The following is a 17,261-nucleotide window of genomic DNA, read 5'->3' as shown; positions in this document are numbered from 1 at the left end:
CCATTTTAACAGTCAAATGTTGACTTTTTTGCTTCCGTGGAACGGCAGAAAGTAAATAAAAATGTGCTGCGCGACTGAGTTGGCGCAGTCTCTACTACTCTTCTTCAGCTGCGCCTACACTCCAAAGTCCAAACGACACTTCAAATTCTTTTTCCTCAGCCAAAAAGTCTTTTATTCAAAATATATATATTCGTTATGTTCAAGATTCTTTTTTAAATTAATAGTCAAACATATTGCTGATAAAATTCAAACAGCACATTAGTGTCGAGGCATAATTACCAAGCAAATCTGCCCAGTATTTTCTTATGATATATCTCAGCTTTCGATGATATGAGCAATCCCCTTCCAATATCACATTCCTAAAAGCTAGGTCATTACATACTTCAAAGGCCTTGTGCAAAACTCTCTGCTAATAGCACTAGCATTAGATTAGTTATCTAAAAGTTACGGGACTTTTTTACTTTTGACTAATTACTCAAAATTTGAATTCCATATTGGATTGATCATCCCATTTTTTATAATAATAAAATATTATTATTTTTTAATCTATTTTATAATACAATTTTTTATTTGTTTAAATACTTTTTTATTTTCATTTTCATAATCTCCATCTATCCCCCAACAATTTTTAATAATTATTTTTATTTTTATTTTCATAGTTTATAAAATAAGCATTCTAGTTTAGCAACAAATTGTGCTGTTATTACTATCATTTTCACAATCCAACAATTTATAAATACATTTACAGTTTCTACGTAGCACCATGCATTGTATTAATGCAATTTTCCATCAATCAAATTTTAATGGACGCTAAGACGTACTTAGGAAGATAGAAGAAATGACACAAATACTTGCAAATATGTACGAGCCCCAACAAGGAGAAAGAGAACGTGCGGGACAGATTTTGTTGGAAATAATAAAACACACATGACTTTGATATAGTTCAAGTCATATATGACTTACAGAATAAATTTACAGTAGTTAATATTGTGGATGTTTTAGTTTGACTAATCCAATATAGGCCAAATTTGAGCCACATTAGCTAAATTATGATTTTTATTGACATTTGACTAAGCCAACACCAATGCTCTAAATCTCTTATCAATATTCATTCTATTAGCACACACATAAGCCAACATCTCCCTATCAACATATCTTTTGAATTCTCAACCTCATCCTCTTAAACTGCGTTTGGATATTAAGTTGAGCTAAAGTTGAAAATTAAATAAAATATTGTTAAAATATTATTTTTTTAATATTATTATTATTTTAAATTTTGAAAAAATTGAATTATTTATTATATTTTATATTAAAATTTAAGAAAATTGTAATGATTAAATGAAAGGAATTGAGGAACAAAACTGGCCAGCAGAATCTCAATTTGCCTTTACAACATTAATATCTAGTTTTTTCCAACATTTAATTAAACTACTTGTATCATCTAGAGTATGTCTCCCTTTCAGCAACACTTGAGTAGACTGGAAGTGTTCCATCCTTTCATGAGTCATCTGAATCACCTTTCTTGTCCTATAGAACTGATTCTCAAAAATAAATTTATTTCTTCTTAACCATATTATGCAAATGGTAACTGCAATCCACTCCATCTCATCCCTTTTAAACTTCCACATCAGATTCTTCCACATCTTAAGTAAGTCATCTTCCACTGTGACCCATTTCTCTATTGGACTTAAATTTTCTACGCATACATCATTGGCAGATAGAGAACTCTAAGGGGCATGCATCACTGTCTCCTCGTGTCTTTCTTAGATTCGACACAAAGGATTTCCTATTATCTTTTTGCTGTAAAGATTACTCGCTTCTAACAAAAAATAAATCATCTTTAGTGTATCCCTGTATTAATTTATCCTCTAATCCCAACTTGCTTAAAGGTATCTGCATATTTTCTCAACTTCTTGTCCCATAAATATTTCTTTAACAAATGCCTCATCCCACTCCCTAGTTTGTGCATTAATAAGCTTCTTCACTCTGGCTTCCCCATTGAGAATCTTAGTAGGAGATTGTACACAAAAAGATGAAGGAGTTGACAACTATTTGTCTCCCGATATTCTAATATTTTTTCTCCATTACCTACCCTCCACTTTAAGCCCTTTCTAAGTAAATCAATAGCTAACCATACACTCCTCCATATTAAGGATAGACATCTCCCAAGCATAGCTTCCAAAAAAATAGTACTCTCAAAGTACTTGCCTCTATAAACCTAAGCTACAATCAATAAAGGATTTTGAATCATTCTTCAGCCTTGCTTTTGCAAGTATTGCTAAGTTAAAATCCTTTAAATATCTAAATCTCATGCCACCTTTAGCTTTCTGCAATCTCATCCTCTCTTAGCTCCTCCATTGGGTTTTCTTAACCAAAGTTTTGAAATCTGTTCTGGAGACCATTCCGGTTGAGGCACTGGAACGAAATATTTCGGTGTACCGTTTCAGGATTAATTATATATTATATATAAATATTTATATGTATATATAAACTAACAATTAATAAAATAAATACATATATATGTAAGTGTGTATCATGTATATATGTATATATATAGAAGAATTAAATATTTATAAAATGAATATATATTAAAAAAATCACAAACTTGAGTTAAGACACAAAAATAAAGGAAAAAAATTAAAGAATAGACAGATTATTAAAAGTAACAATACTTCTAGTGCACGGAAAAGGGTATTTGAATTCTAAAAGTACAATTTTATCCATTATTTTTTAACTTATTTACAAGAGAGCTATTTTTTATTTTTTTTAATTTGAATTTTAATTTAGGACCGGAATTACTATTCCGGCCGGAATTTGACCCGAAACAGAATAGATACCTATCCCATTCCGGTCATTGTTCCGGCACGAAAAATTTCGGTCATTCCGACCGGAACGGAACGAATTTTAAAACATTGTTCTTAGCCATCTCTCTATTGCCCCACCGGAATCTTGATAGCTAACTCCTTTCACAGTGTTCTTGGAAGTTTAAAAACACTCATTATATATATAGGTATTGCTTATGGAATTGTTTTAATTAATACCTCATTCTCAACTTGAGACAAAAAATTATTCTTCTAACTGTATATCTTCTACCAAACTCTCTCCTTAAACACATCTAAAAGTATTACATTTTTACTTCCCCGCCATAGCAAGAAGGTCCAAATACTTTTCATAATTACCACACACAACTCCTCTACATCTATTAAGATCTTCCTCTTTTTCAGTTTCAATAGTTAAGGGTGGCCTGCGGGGGCGGGAGGCGGTGCGAGGCCCCATTGGTCTGCTGCTCTGCCTACTTACATATATTTTATATAAATATATATTTATATATGTTTAGAAATATATTTTAATAGTTTTACTATATATAAATATAGTTATATGGATTAAGTATAATTGTTACTTAATACTTTGTGCAAGTTATAGTGTAGCATAGTGTGGATTTTATATAGAAGGTAAAGACAATACAATTGTCTCACTTAAGTAATGTGGGACTCTTGTATTGCCCTATATCCCTATGATAATATTATAACATATTTATATCACAATATCCACATGACATAATTTAATTTATAAAATTGATTATTCTAGCCACATAACATGTTGCCAACCATGCTAATGTAATTACCCACAATAACTTATATTGTACTATTTGAAACGACATCACCAACTACCACGACATGAAGGGCTGGGCTTGTGCTAATGCAATCGTCCCACCCTTATCACACATTCTACATAAGCACCCATGTAAAGTAAAAACTCCAACAGCACTGTAAGCCAGTCGGTCCATATCAGAGAAACTGACCAAACCAAACGGTTTGGTCCGGACTTGACAAGACCAAACCCTATATATATATTTAAATATTTTTAATAATTTAATATATTATTTTTATATATTAATTATATAAGTTGATATAATTTTTATCTAATTTATCATCATTAACCACATAAAATATAAAATAATATATGCCATCAATTAATAAATCATTAATTATCTGATAATTTATGTCATTATATATAAATAGTTAATAGATCATACATTCATACATATTCTACTATTTACACTTAATTAAAATAATTAGGTAATTTTTTTTTAAATACCTAAGTTGCAAGCAAGCATGAATAATCTATGTACAATGAAATTATTTGATATTCATTAACCATATATAAAATATATTATATTATTAATAATTATGCATACTAAAGAATAAACTCAAAGTTAGTGAGTAGTAATTATCAACATCATAAATATAATTATAGTAAAATATTTTTATGAGTTAGTTGCATAATTCACATTAATAATTCACTTAATTTTAATTTAGATATTTTTAAAAAAATTATTAATTTATTTGAAAAAATAAAAAAATAATTAGGACGGACCGGACCGAATTAGACCGATAGCTACTGGCCCGGTCTCTATAAATGTTTGGTCCTGTCCGGTCTACGAAAAATGATAAACCCTCAAGATTGAACCGGACTGGACCAATTTACACCTTTTAACTGCATGCCCAACACCAAGCAAGGCGCACCCTGAGCAATTAGTATAGCAACAAAAGTCTTTCTTACATGTATGGCACAACCGATCATTGTGGGACGTCCACACATGTTCTGTACAGGCACAAGACTCCCTATTATAATTTTTTTTTTAAAAAAAGTCTAGATAACAGCTTGAGTTTAGTGGCCCCACAACGCACCATTGATTTGTCCTTCTTATTTTTTATATTTTTTTTTAACTTTTCATAGTTTCTTTCTCCTTTTTTTTTTTATATTTATTTTAAATAAAAAATTAAAATGACTTTCGAATAAATCACGCTAGATCATCAACAAGAGCATTCAATCTACCTAAAGTCGTTAATCCCCTAAATTTTAGAAAAGCATTTAACTTTTTTATCTTAATCATTCTCCATCCGATTCTTTATTTTAGGAAAAATATTTTGAGATGTGAACGGTAACTCCCAAAATATGGAAAGTCACTATTCATCCATAAATTATTTTTTATAAATGTTTTATTCTAACAAATAAAACAAATTCTTATTCAAATCATTTATATTTTCTTATGCTCGTATTTGTTATAGTTTTAAGTAATATTTTTAAAAATAATTTAAATAATTATAAAAATATAAAAATATAATTTTAAAAATATTATCATACTTACAAACAAATAATTTAAATTTTTGTTTAAAATATTCACTAGAGAGTAATAGTTCAAAACATAAGAAAAACTATAAAATAGTGATTAGTTAAGTTTGTAAATGAAAGTAAGAGAAAACAGAAGTAAAATAAAATAATATTATTTTAATAGAATAGAAAAATGATAGGGAATGAGATATAGGGTTTTTTGAAATATGAGTAAAATTAAAAAAAAAAAAAAAGGAGATGTGTTTTTTAACTAAATGTTAGGAAAATTTATATGAAACCCAATGTGAATGATCTAACTTTCCTTCATTTCTGGCTTGGTTTCTAAACAACTAAATAAGTCAAAGCCAGACCAAGACTAGTGTTGCACATGATGATAATGTGAGAAGCATTTGTCTAGGAAAAAAAATACAAGGATAAAGAAAGGTAAAAAATCAATTGTACTAATGAAAATAAACAAAAAATTAAGACTAAAAACAAACTCCAAACTTCAGTGAAACATGAGTATTGCTCCGCATCCACGTCGAATGACTATCAAGCAAAATATGTTCCATCATGAATACTTTGTATTCATTAGTACTAATTTGGAATTTATTAGCATCGATCTGCATCATTAATTTGGAATATGCCAAAGCATGAGCATCAGTATGCATCATCATGGCCATTTTACAAAACACAACAATTTGCCCATTGACTATTAAGCAATTTAGATGTTCATACAATACCTCAAATTCAACCAATATGTCAAGAATTACATCAAAATTCATCTAATAATGAAGCGATTATGTTACATCAAAATTCAACTAATAATGAAGTGATACATTTAAACTTTCTCATAATCACTTCAATGCATAGTTTTCTTAATATCTTCAATTTTCAGGACTTCCATCTCTGATATAGTGCATCTGCCATGAACGATACACATTGTTAATTTAACACAATGCACTGTAAATAACAAAATAACAAATAAAATGTAAATTATTTGGCTGAGCATAAATGTCTTGAGTTATGACATTGTTTTGTGTTCTCATCAAATAACCTTGTTGCAAGTTACCTGGATTGGGAGTCAAGTATTCGTCCACTCCACCTCTTTTTGTTGTTTTACATGGTTGTGTTTGAAGAAATATATGCACAAATGAATACTTCATATTAATTGCTATCAATAATCATCGTTGAATACAAATAAGCAATCAAGTATAATCTACTTTTTTTTTTTTCATTTTATTTACACCACTCGTGTCCCTTGCCTTCTTGTTCGCCGTATTTGACTTCCTGTAAATATTTTCTATTGGAGGCACTCTTCGCTTTGATGGTGACTTGTCTTGCCTCGTACAACGTGAGGACTGAGCACTTTTGTTGAGCTCACTATTGTGGGGTCAGTGGGATCATTATCTTTAGAAGGTGTGGTCGGAGGTCTTGAGGAAAGATAATTGGCATCCACGACATTTAACAGCTTCAACATATCAATACAATGTTTCTCCATTGTAGAAGCATTTTTTGCTACCTCACAACATCTCCTCATGATTCGATCATATCTTTGTGTCTCAGGATTTTCAATCAAGCCATTATAACTACTCTTAATAAAGGTATATCTTTGTTTGATATCTTTCTCCATCATTCTAAAATATACTTTTCAGGCATAGTTTGAACATTTTGTGTATCTGAAACGGAAAGAGCATGTCGACACGTGATACCGCTCATTTCAAACATACCACAATTATACTTCACCTTGAACTCATCTTTATTAAAGTAAACTGAAAATGCAACTAATTTGACTAAGGCATTAGTATTAATTTTGTTATCCACATGATACATTGAAATTGCACCTTCAATTTTGTAAAGATGAGCATTGTAATAAATCATTCCCATTATTTCCTTTTACACTTCCTTAAACTTGGCAATTGTATATACATGTTGAAATATCCTCTCAAATGGCAAAGGAGATGCACAAGATTGTGCAATTAAAAGAGTGGAAGTCTGCTGCATTCTCGTTCTCAACCTTCTTCATCAAGGTATTGTCAAATTGATTGTCAAACTCTTTTAACGTAGTGCCCAAATGAACAAAATCATCAAAAAAGACATTCATGCTTTTTCACTACGTTGTGTGGTGCTCATCTCTGTCCAAAATGCATCTTTTGAATACATTGGCACCCAATGCATCCTCTCACTGTATAGACTTTGTAGCCATACATGATCGTGCAAGTTGTAGGTGTCAAGAAATAAGTCACAATGCTTCTCGAATTCCTCCATAGTTTGACGGTCATACACACAACGCTGAAGTGTACTTTTTACCCTACTTTTGTATTGAGCATTGGAAGCCAACTTCTCCGAATTTCTCATAATGTGCCACAAGAAGTATCCATGACGTGTTTGGGGGAAAAATATTGAAATTGCATTTTTCATTGCTCTGTCTTGGCCTGTTATTATAGTTTTTGGAGCTTTCCCATTCATGCAAGACAACCATGTTTGGAAGAATCAAACAAAGGTATTTGTATCTTCAAATGATATCAACCATGTCCCTAATAATATCAATTGGCCATGATGATTCACACCCATGAATGGTGCGAATGGCATACCATACCTATTAGTGAGGTATGTAACATCAAACATCAACATCACAACATCCCTAAAATACTCATATGTTATCCTACTCCGTCCATCAGCCCAAAATACTTTTCAATCTCAAATTATCATCTAAATCCATCAAGACAAAAAATTCATCATTCACTACTTGCATTCTCATAAAATATGCATAGGGCACCTCAACACCTTCTTTACCAAGACGAAGACAACTCCTTTGCCAAGGCGAAGTTGTCTAGCCTTGTCAATATAATTACAACAATCATTCTCTAGAAATTGAAAATTCTCAAACACAACTGCATTAACAACTGAAGTGTTGAAGCTTTTGTTCATGCGTACCCTAGCTCTATCGGATACGCCTGATTTCCTCTTGGTGATTATGTCAATTTCCCTATGGCATCTAAGGTATTTGGACTTCTAGGGACTCGATCCATGATTGTATGCATTCTCTACTGTAGATATACGCCACAAGACATCATTGCATTCTGTCTTGCTGGTTGAACGTGGCTTAGAAACATCACATGTGCAGTTACGTGCCTTACCGCCATGAACACATCCTAGAGTTAAGTATTTGAAAGTACCATCCACATCCTTATTGACTCTTTGAATGTTAACCCTAAACCGCAACTGCTTCCCATATTGCTTATAATAGCATGGAGATCATGTTTAGTATGAAACATCAATTCGCGTGTGGGTTCTTCAAGAGTATAATTCTCATTGAAGACATTTTCATTTTCAATTTTATCATCCTTCTTGTTGCCCAGATGACTAACACAAGAGGGGGGTAAATTGAGTTGTATTTAAAAAAAAATAACAATTATAAATCAAATATACAATATAAAATATAAACAAAATACGAAACAATAATAAATATAAAGAGTAAGGGTAAGAGAGAAGCAAACTCAGTATGTTAACGAGATTCGGCCCCACTGCCTACGTCCTCGCCTCAAGCTACCCCTTAAGGATCCCCAAATTCACTATTCAACCTTCTTCAGGTGGATATAGAAACCTATTACACCTTTGAATAACACCGTTACACATGATCCGTATAGAACACATTCTATACTTGCAATCACCTTACACGTGGTGATTCAACTATTCCATGTGTAGAACACTTTCTACACTCACAGGGGTTATACACACATTTTTACTGATACAAGAGCTGATAATGGGTATGTTATCAGAAAACACTCCTCAATGAGTAAAATAAGAACAATACAGTGTAAAATATATCTCTCTTAAAATGAACAAGAATTAAGGTTTGTTGAACCTAAGGTTTCAAGTTTTGTGTAATTATATATTTACATATAGATTTTGATGATAACAAATGAATTCAAAAAATAAAGAAGTCTCAAACTCAAGTTGTCTACACAATGGAGTCAAGCACATCAAGGAAACAAGCATGAGCAAGAAGGGAACAAGTTCACATTAAAATTATAGAGTAATATTGTAAATCTCTTACAAATTCGAAATTAGGATTATGGCTCAAAATTAATATTTTATCATAAAGCATTAAAATACATTTTCTACATGTGCATGAGTATTTTGAAAATTAAATTTGAAAATTTTGAAAGATGATTGATTGTCATCTTTCACATATGCATACCTTGATTAAAGGGTTGAATTTCGAAAATATTAAAGATGATTGATTGTCATCTTTCACATGTGCATGTTTTATTTGAATATTTTCAAAAGTGATTGGTGCTTTTTTAAACTTATACAAAAGGTAGATGATTTTGTTTGAAATATTTGAAAAGTAAAGTGTGTTCCTTTTGTCATATACAAAAAGTAAAAGATTAGGTTTGAATTTTTTGAAAAGGAAAGCGTGCTCCTTTTGTCATATGTAAAAAGTAAAAGATTAGGTTTGAATTTTTTGAAAATGAAAGTGTGCTCTTTTTGTCATATGCCAAAAGTAAAAGATTAGGTTTGAATTTTTTGAAAAAGTGAATGATGTTGTCTTTAACATTTGAATCTTTTTAAATTTAAATATGAAATCTCATATGCCTATAAATAGATCATTTGAGAGCTTCACATTTACAACATCCAGAGCATACAATATTCATTCAAAACTTTCATTATCTCTTCTCTAAGTATTGAGCCTTAATTCTTGTTCATTTTGAGAGATATAGTTTGTGTTGTATTGTTCTTATTCCACTCATTGAGGAGTGTTTTCTGATAACCTACCCACTATCAGCTCTTGTATCAGTATAAGGGTGTGTATAACTCTTGTGCATGTGGAAAGTGTTCTACACGGGGAATAGTTGAATCACCACGATTGCAAGTGTAGAGGGTGTTCTACACGGATCCTTTGTAGCGGTATTGTTCAAAGGTGTAATAGGTTTCTATCTCCACTTAAAGGAGGTTGAATAGTGAATTTGAGGATCTTCAAGGGATAGCTTGAGGCAAGGACGTAGGCAGTGGGGCCGAATCTTGTTAACATACTGAGTTTGCTTTTCTCTTACCCTTACTCTCTATATTTATTATTGTTTCGTATTTTGTTTATATTTTATATTGTATATTTGATTTATAATTGTTATTTTTTTTAATATAACTCAATTCACCCCCCTCTTGTGTTAGTCATCTGGGCAACAATTGGTATTAGAGCTAAGGGCTCTATTATAAGATTAACTATCTTTTGAGTTAAGATCTTATGACTAACATTGCAGTTTCATTTGGTAAAGGTCAATCTAGCAGTCGGCCTCCACTCTTTTGTGAAGATAATTACTCATTCTGAAAAGTTAGAATGAGAATATTCCTTCAGGCTCAAGGTCGAGAAATCTGGAAATGTATTGTAAATGGACCTTATATTCCAACAAAAGTGGTTGATGGAGTAAAGGTCAAAAAGGAAAAAGAAGAGTTTGATCGTGAAGATGATAGACTTTATACTTAAAATTTAACTGCTATAAATTTATTATATAATGCTCTTAATGGAAATGAGTTTAATAAAATAATGAATTGCACTACGACAAAGGAAATTTGGGATAATTTGGAAGTAACTTATGAAGGAACTTCGCAAGTCAAGGAATCAAAAATTTATATTCTTACTCATGAATATGAAATGTTTAAGATGAATGATGATGAATCTATTTCTAGTATGCACACTCGTTTTACTAACATCATAAACAACTTGACAACTCTTGGCAAAGTTTATTCCAAGGTGGAGATAGTAAGAAAAATTCTCAACTCTTTACCAAAACGTTGGGAATCAAAAGTTACAGCGATTCTTGAAGCTAGAGACCTCAAGAAACTCGAAGTCAATGAACTCATCGGGTCACTTATCACCCATGAGTACACATTGAAAAGAGGAGAAGAAGAAGGAAAGTCAAAGAAGAGCTTAGCAGTTAAAGTTATTCCTCATGAAAGTGAAAGTGATGAAAATGAGGAAAATGACGATAAAGATGAAGAAGTTGCGATGATAACAATAAGAATTCAGAAGTTCTTGAAGAAAAATAGAACTTTTCCGAGGAAATCCTTCAAAAAGATTCAGGTAAAAATGATACTTTAATTTATTATAAATGCAATAAATCTGGTCATATCAAGCCAGATTGTCCTCTGCTAAAGAAAGATCGAAACAAGGGCAAGAAAGCAATGAAAGCTGCATGAGATGATGATTCAAGTAGCTCAGATAGTGAAGCAAGCAATGAAGAATCAGCAAATTTTTATCTTATGGCTAAAGATGACATTGAGGTAATGAATCTTGATAATATTAAAGATTCTTCATATGAAAAATTGTAAAATATTTTAGAAGAGGTATATGAGGAATTTGAAAAATTGGATATCAAGTATAATGCTTTGAAAAAGAAAAATTTTTCTTTAACAAACGAAATTGATATTTTAAGAAAATAAAGTATCGTTTTGAAATATGAAAATCTTGAGTTGAATAAGAAAAAAACTGATTTAGAAAATATTGTTAAAAACTTTACGAATGGAAAAAGAAATTTTGAAAAACTTCTTGGTAGTCAAAGATGTGTTTTTGACAAGGCAGGCTTAGGATATATGCCAAAACAAAAATACAAACTTTATAAAAATTTCTTTGATAATCCTTCTACATCAAAAACCAATATTCAAAATTCTTTTCATAAAAATAATTTTGTCAAAAAAGATATTATTATAATCATTCAAGTTCTTCATATATGACATATGTTATTTACAATTTCTGTAATAGAAATGGTCATAATTATCATACTTGTCCTATTAGAAGAAATCATACAATGACTGTTAGGGCCATATGGGTACCTAAAAATCTTGTTTCTTCTAATACTAATAAATAAAGGACCCAAAGAACTTAGGTACCAAGAAAAATCATTTTAGTTGTTTTTATAGGTATGCATGAAGTCATCCACAAGCAAAAACAAATAGTTTTTAGATAATGGATGTTCAAAACACATGACGGGAGATAAGACTAAGTTCTTTGATCTTAGATCTAAAGAAGAAGGACACGTGACATTTGGAGACAACTCGAAAGGGAAGATCGTGGGAATAGATAAAATTGGTAATGAATCTTCTCTCATAATTGAAGATGTTCTACTTGTTGAAAGTCTAAAACATAATCTTTTGAGTATAAGTCAATTATGTGATAAAGGATTTACAGTTACTTTCAAAATGGATAAATGCATTATTTTGAATGATCATGATTGTAATATTTGTTTTATTGTTTTTAGAAGTAATAATGTTTATACAATCGATTTTGAAGAAATTACCTCACAAGATGCAATTTATTTTTTAGCTCAAAATGAAACTAGTTGGTTATGGTATAGAAGACTAGGTCATGCCAACATGGAACTTATTTCCAAACTTTCAAAAAATGATCTTGTGAGAGGTTTACGAAAAACATATTTTCTTAAAGACAAAATTTGTGATGCATGACAATTTGGTAAACAAACAAAAACTTCTTTTAAAATCAAGAAACATATTTTCACTACTAGACCATTGCAACTGATACACAAGGATCTTTTTGGACCAAATAGAGTGGCAAGTCTAGGAGGAAAATATTATGCATTTGTTATTGTTGATGATTTCTCTAGATATACTTGAGTTATCTTTCTTGCTCATAAAGATGAGGCACATAATGCATTTACCAAGTTATGCAAGAGAATTCAAAATGAAAATGGCCATACTATTTCAAGTATCCGAAGTGATAGGGGAAAAGAGTTTGTTAATAAAAATATTGAAACATTTTGTGATGAAAATGGTTTTGTACATAATTTTTCTGCTTCTCGAACTCCTCAACAAAACAGGGTAGTAGAGAGGAAAAATAGATCTATTCAAGACATGGCAGTAACAATGCTCAATGAAAACAACTTGCCTAGTTATTTTTGGGCCGAAGCGGTAAGTACTGCATGTTATGTTATAAATAGAGTTGTGCTAAGGTCTAAATTAGATAAAACTCCCTATGAGCTTTGGAATGAGAAAAAGCCCAACATTGGTTACTTTCATGTATTTGGATGCAAATGTTTTATTTTGAATGACAGGGATAATTTAGGCAAGTTTGATGCAAAATCTGATGAAGGTATTTTTCTCGGGTATCCTACTAATAGTAAAGTTTATAGAGTATTCAATAAAAAGACTTTAACTGTACAAGAATCTATGCATGTAGTATTTGATGAATCTAATTCTCCACTCTCCAAGAAATCTGTTGATGAAGAAACAGGAGATATAAATAACACGGAAAGTCTCAATCTCAACAAAGAGAACACAATATGTGATGACCCGCTTTTATGTGTATTTTCACTGAAGAGTTGTTTTTATTTTAATTAATATATCAGTTATTTTATTTTAATTTATTTGCGTTTTAAAATTTGTTTTTAATTTAATATAATTTATTTGTGGTTGTGTTTTATTTCTTTTAGTTGTTGTGTGGTTTTAATCTTTTTGGCGGTTTAGTTCCGTTTCCCGGAATGAGGACTGGACCTCATCTCTTTTCACATCTTTTTCCTTTTTTCTCTTTTTCCTTTTTTCTTTTTCCCTTCCTTTCTTTTTTTCCTTCTTTTTCTTTTTTTTTTTCTTTTTCTTTTTCTCTCTTCTCTCTCCCCGATCCGGACCCCCCCGTGTTCTCTCTCTCTCCTCCCTCTCCCTCACGCCAGCGTCCTCTTCTCCAGCCCCTACCGCCGCCGTCCGGCCACCGTTCGGCCCCCCACCGGTCCCATTCTCTTCCTCTCCCTCCGGTGCACCACCCCACCCAAGCTCACCCCCAACCGGCCGGCCATTTGGCCGGAAAAGCTCCAAGAAAGCCGCACGGTTTTGACTCCGATCCGCCGCCGTCGCTCCACCTCCGGCCACCACTTCTTCACCACTTCATCACCGACTCCTTGCCGTCCTAACCCACCCAATTCCGGCCTCCAACGACCACCAGAACAGCTCCTACGAGCTTAGTTTCCGTTTTGGGTAATCCGGCCATTTCCGGCCATTCCGCCGCCACCCACGGCCGTTCGTCACTTCCAATAGCTTCACAACCATCCCTAGACCATACCCTATCAATCTCGTGTCCTAGTTTGTCTCCGTTCAAAAGTGGGTAATTTATTACCCACGGCAACAGTGTAAATTACACTGTTACGTTGTTTTTCCTCCGCCGTTTGCAACGCCGCTTGTTTTCTAAAATTGGACTTCTGGCGAGATATTGGGCCGGATGGACTTCTGGCAAGATATTGGGCCAAATGGACTTTTGGCGGCCAAATGTGACTTTTGGCGGCCAAATGTGACTTTTGGCGTGTTTTTCGGAAAGGATGTGTTTTTGGGCCAAATGGGTTTTTGGCGTGTGTGGAAAACTTGTGTTTTATGGGCTTTGTGCATTGGGCATGGTTCATGCATCTTGTTTGAGTTTTATGTGTTTTTATCTGGTAGTGTTTGGGTTTTACTTACCTGCGGTACCATTCGTGGTTCCGTAGCTTTTGGTGTAGAGTTAGAGGACGAAGAGGAGCAGGCTGAGCCCGAGGATGCGGCTCCGCTGGGTTGCTGATGCTATCTTTTATATTTGTTTAAAACTGTATTTGGGTTTTTGTAATATTTTATTTATGTATGTTTTAAACAGCTTGTATTACGTTAAGAAAAATTCTGGTACTTAGTTATGACTTTCGTTATCATCTGCATGTTTCTCTGTACACATCTGTTGCCTTGCACACACTTGGCACCCGTCGATGGGATGGTGACCCGGGTTGTCACCATCCGGACGCCTCAATTTCCCTGTGTTCGGGCGTGGGGATTCGGGGGCGTCACAGGTGGTATCAGAGCGGTTTGGCTCTGGGTAAAACCACATGTCCCGTAGGTAGTACCAGAATGTTTTTAAAGTTGTGTTTTAAAATTTATTTTAAGTAAAGTTGCTATTTAACATGTTTTATTTGGTTTATTGATTTGAGCTTGTTTGCTTGTTTTTATTTATTTAGTTAGGTTATTGCATGCTGGTTTCTTTTGTTTCTGGCTGTATGGTGTTGGTTTTGGTTTTTGGTTTTATGATGGTTTTATTTGTTTTCTTAAAGGAGGGTCCAGTAGCATGGTGCAAGCCGGATGCACCTATGAGCGCTTCCTGGCGCATAGGACTCCACACTTCACTGGAAATGAGGATCCACTTCAGGCTGGAAAATGGATCAAAGATCTGGAGAGAACCTTTGAGGTGTGTGGATGCGCTGAGGCACAGCAAGTACTCTACGCCAGCTATCTCTTGCAAGGTACCACTTCTGATTGGTGGGATACCAAGAGGGTGATGCTGGAATCGGAATTGGGATCTTTCGCTGCGATGACCTGGCAGCGTTTCAAGAAGGAGTTCAATGACCGCTTCTTTCCCGCATCGGTAAGGAAGCAAAAGGCAAGAGAGTTCTCTAATCTGGTCCAAGGGGGCGCGACAGTGGAGCTGTACGCCCGGAGGTTCATAGAACTTGAGCGGTTTGCTCCTCACCTTGTCGCCACTGAGGAGATGCGAGCAGATCGTTTCCAGGAGGGGCTACGCCATGACATACGCCGTATGGTGGCCAGCCATCGGATATCCACTTTTCAGGAATTAGTGGATGTGGCCATCCTGGTGGAGTGGGAAAATAATCTGAGTGTGGGCTCCCCTCCAGGGCATAAGAGGCGGAGTTTTTCTGGTGAAGGAAGCAGCTCGGGTTTGCCCCAAAAATTTGTTCAGCGGTACGGAACTCGACCTCAAACGTCCTCGGGTGTTCGTATGGGAGGACGGGTGCCTATTTGTGGAGCTTGTAATAGAGCTCATGAGGGCGAGTGTCGGATGAGTAGTGGACCCCAGTGTTACCGGTGCGGTCAAGTGGGACATATTGCTCGGGATTGCCCCGTCAGAGTTCAAGGAAGCCGTGGAGGTAGACACGGTGGAAGAACCAACCCGAGACAAGCAGTGCAAGCCCGGGTTTATGCTGTCACATCCGGAGATGTGGATGATGAGACACCAGCGACTCAGAATGCTGGAGTCATGGCCGGTATGAGTCTAATCTAATCATTCGTGATGAATGCCTTGTGTGGTTTTGTTTTGTTTTATATATATGTTATCGAGGCTTAAAGAGAATGGCATGATCTGGGTGATCTTTTAGGGAAGTAGAATAATTGAGTTCTTTGGTTCCGTGGAGTTTATGAAATGATCTTTAATGTAGTAGGTTGTAAGTTCAACAAATTTCGATGTTAGATTTTATGAAGTTTCGACAAGTTTTAAAGTTTGGGGCCTTATAGATTTTAGGAATATAAGTTTATGGTAATTAAGGTGTTAGGTTCGACAAGTTTTGGGAGGAAATAATTAAATTTCGAGTTTTAGATTTCGTGATTTGGATGAGTAATTTGGTGGCAATTGAGGCTTTAGATTTTACAAGCTTTTAAGGTGAATGATTTGGATTAAAACCACCAATCTTGAGAATATCAGAAAATGATTTATTATCTATTAATGTTTTAGAATTTGGAAGATTTGGGAGTCGATTTTTCTTTTATAGGGATGTAAGTTCTTTGATCTTAGAAGTTTCGGAAGATGATTCTTATTTGATTTAAGGTTTTAGAATGGTAGAGTTGAAGGACTGGTTGATAATAAGAATTGAGTTCTTAGTTTTACAGACTTAGTGCTGTAGCTTGATCTACTCTAGTGAGTGATTAGTTGTAACCATTAAAATGGAGTTGTTTCGAGTTGAGTTATTGATATGAAAATTTTTCTAAAGTAGATTCCTTTGAGGATTGGAAGTAATGATCTAGTTCATGTATTTCTTTGAGGATTGAAGATATCGAACTAGTTTAGAAAATAATTATTGTTAACTCGAAGTTGTAGTAATAGATTTTAGGAAATGATTTTATCGGTTCGGAAGAAATAGATCCATCGAGGTTTTGGAAACAATAGTTTAATTGTTGGTATTGAATTCGACTAAAGTTGAGACCTCATGTTCGGGAGACTTTTAGGAACGGATTATTAGTAGGTTTAAGGTCATTTTCAGTATAAATCTTTAAGCGATAGCTATTTGCTGATGTTAAGGGTATAAGTTAAGCAAATATAGGAATGATTCATGTTGATTTGCGGATATAAGTCGAGATGATGGAAATAGTGGTAATAGACTATTTGTGTGTTGGAATGA

This window comes from Carya illinoinensis, chromosome 5 (genome assembly GCF_018687715.1).
Source record: "Carya illinoinensis cultivar Pawnee chromosome 5, C.illinoinensisPawnee_v1, whole genome shotgun sequence".
Taxonomy (NCBI): Eukaryota; Viridiplantae; Streptophyta; class Magnoliopsida; order Fagales; family Juglandaceae; genus Carya; species Carya illinoinensis.
The sequence above is the reverse complement of the archived record's forward strand: the minus strand, read 5'-3'. Positions refer to the sequence as shown.